A 3,137-nucleotide genomic window follows, 5' to 3' on the forward strand; every position below is an offset into this window, starting at 1 on the left:
AGAGTGGCTTAGGGAGATCAAAGGAATTGCTCAAGGTCACAGATAATAACGGCAGAAAACAGATTTGAACACAGGTCTACCTGATTCCACCTCACACTGGACCACCAGCATCTTCCACACTGGGCTTTGTCAAAGTCTATTGGCAGTGAAGCGCAAGACGTTAAAATTAGACGTGATACGCCTGGGGACAGGAGACATCCCAAGGCTGATAACATCACTGAACAGCTGGACCTCTGTTCTGGCTGGCCAGTCTCAGGAGCTGATGGACACAGGCTAGAACCAAGCCCAAGGGTTCTCTGGATGAATTTCAAAGGGCAAGAAAAAACATCTTCCAAACTGGTGCTGCCAGATGCCTTCTTCTTTGACATTAGCAAGGAGAACATTCCTAATGATTACCCTAAAACGGTGGTTTTCAACTGGGGCGGATTTTGCTCCCCCTTCCCCCAACAAGGGACATTTGGCAATATCTGGAGACATTTTTCTTTGTCACTCTGGGGAGGGTGTGCTACTGGCATCTAGTGGATAAAGGCCAGGGATGCCACTAAATATCCATAATGCCCAGCCCCTCACAACAAAGAATTACCTGGTCCTGGGCTTCCCTGGTGGCGCAGTGGTTGAGAGTCCGCCTGTCGATGCAGGGGACACGGGTTCGTGCCCCAGTCCGGGAAGATCCCACGTGTCGCGGAGCGGCTAGGCCTGTGAGCCATGGCCGCTGAGCCTGCGCGTCCGGAGCCTGTGCTCCGCAATAGGAGAGGTCACAACAGTGAGAGGCCCGCGTACCGCAAAAAAAAAAAAAAAAAAAAAAAAAAAAAAAAGAATTACCTGGTCCAAAATGCCAATAGTGTCTCTGCTGAAGAACCCCACCCTAAAGTATCCCTATGCTGCCTAGTGGATTTTTCTAAGAAAATGAGCCATAGGAATGAACTTTGAGCCCCTGAATTGCCAAGAAAGGAGTATAGACTAGATGGCAGTCTTCTAAATGAAGTGTAGCAAGAAAATAGTATGTCTTCCATTCATCTGTATGCATCTTTATGTTTTTATTTCCTGTGTATGTTTTATAATGTTCCTAAAATAGTAGTACAATAGTACATGCAAATAATTTGTGTATAAACATATACACATTTATTGGAGGTAAATGCACAGAACAGTAAAAACACATAATCAACAAGGCTGGAAATGTAGAGAAAGAGCTATAGATTTGGAATCAAGGAGATCTGGGATCCAATTTGCAACTCAACCTCTAAATATTAAATGTATGACTTTGGTTTAACTGTCTGTAAAATAGTTATAAGAATACTCATCCCCCCACCCCAGGATTGTGTGATGAATTAAATTCAACTGTGTATTGAACACCTAGCACATAGTAGCTGCTTAATGAATATCCATTTCCTTTACCCTCTTTTCCCTCCCCTGTGTTTTAGGTATAAAAGCCTGGGACAGGTCACAAATTCCCTGTCCTGAGTGTCTTCATCTATAATCAAATTATGATTACATCTACTTGACAGAGTTGGCACGAAGGATTAAATTAGAAAATTGGTATTAAAGTGCTACCAAAAATACGAAGGATTTATAAATATAAAGTTGTTTTCCTAAATTGGGATCGTACAACCTTTTATCAAGGGTATTCCTGATAATTACTCCTTTGCCCAATTTGGAAACTCAAAGATCAACATTCAGAAAGGAAAGGGCTTGATTCTAATAATTCCATGTGGCTTTTTCTTTTCTGCTTACACTATTTCACCATCTTAGCTGAGAGAGTGCTTAAATATTGCAAAATCAGGAATTTCAACAGCGGTATATTCAGTTCAACAGCATGGTGTTTGTTGGTTTTTTGTTTTTTGGGTTTTTTTCTTCTTCTAGAGGGAATTGATTCACAGGCTGTGAAAGCACATTGCATCACAGACTGACCACGCAGAAGGGCCCAGAGGCTGTGTACCTCCCGGATGGTGCTGACGTCAAATTGCAGGGCACGTGGCCCTGTGCACTCCCAGCTCAGCACAATTCTCCCACACGCCTACGGCCTGGGATTCGTGCTCCATCACCTACAATTCCAAGTGCGTATTTTTAAACTTTTGAAGGTGAAGTGTGTTCATGCAAGCACTCTTCACAAAGGTCAAAAGCAGGCGGGAGCCATGGCGTCCTCATTGGAGGAGCCTGAGCTCTTGGAACCTCTCCCAGTGGGAGCCTTGGAGATGCTGGGAACTCAACCCCAACCTGGATCTTGCTGGCATTTTCTGACTTTCTCCCCCCACTCTCCCTAATAGAGTTAATAACAATAATAGCACACCATTTCAAAGCACTTTAGATTTTAAAAACCTGTAATGAATATTATCTCCTCGATTCTTTGAATTGCAACGGCTTATTTACTTACTTATCAGCCACTAGACTCTGAACTCCTAAGAGCATGTCCTGTGACTTGTTTCTGTCTTGGTATCTCCAGGGCCTCCCTAGCACGTGCGTGGCTCATAGTAGGTGCTCAACATCCATTCCTTGAAAGCACAACTAGATGAATGAATATTATAATCCTTACCTTAACCATAAGAAGCCTGAAGCCCAGGGACCATAAGTCGTCGTGTGCTCAAAAACACGCTTTTCTAAGTTACAGAGACAGTCCTAAACCCAGGTCGTCTGACCTCATTTTCACCAGACGTCAATATAGAAGGCAATTCCTACCTTAGGGAGGTAAACAGAAAGAAACCTGAATGTTGCTCTCCTGAGTACAGCCTTGAACGAGCTGCCAGGATATAGGAGGGGGCACAAACGGAATCATCAAACTCACTATGCCAATCCTCTTCCCATGTGCCCTACATGCATTTTGTCCTAGGCAGATAGGGGTATATGGCCCTGGGTGCATGCATGGCTGGCACGTCTAGGAAATGATGAGTTGGACCCTAACACCCCACCTCCGTTCAAGGTCTGACACCATGCTGGCCAGATCTCAAGCTCTGGAGTGAAAGGGGCTGAGACTGAATCCAGGCTCCGCCACTTACACATGGTGTCACCCTGAGCACTCTTTGTCTCTCCATCCCCTCATCTGTAAAACGGGGAAAGTAATATAACTTACTTCATAGGGATGTTCTAAGGATTGAATGAGTTCCTTTTTTTTTTTTTTTTTTTTTTTTTTTTGGGTACCGCGC

Source organism: Lipotes vexillifer, unplaced genomic scaffold, assembly GCF_000442215.2.
Source record: "Lipotes vexillifer unplaced genomic scaffold, Lipotes_vexillifer_v1.1 scaffold100, whole genome shotgun sequence".
Lineage (NCBI taxonomy): Eukaryota > Metazoa > Chordata > Mammalia > Artiodactyla > Lipotidae > Lipotes > Lipotes vexillifer.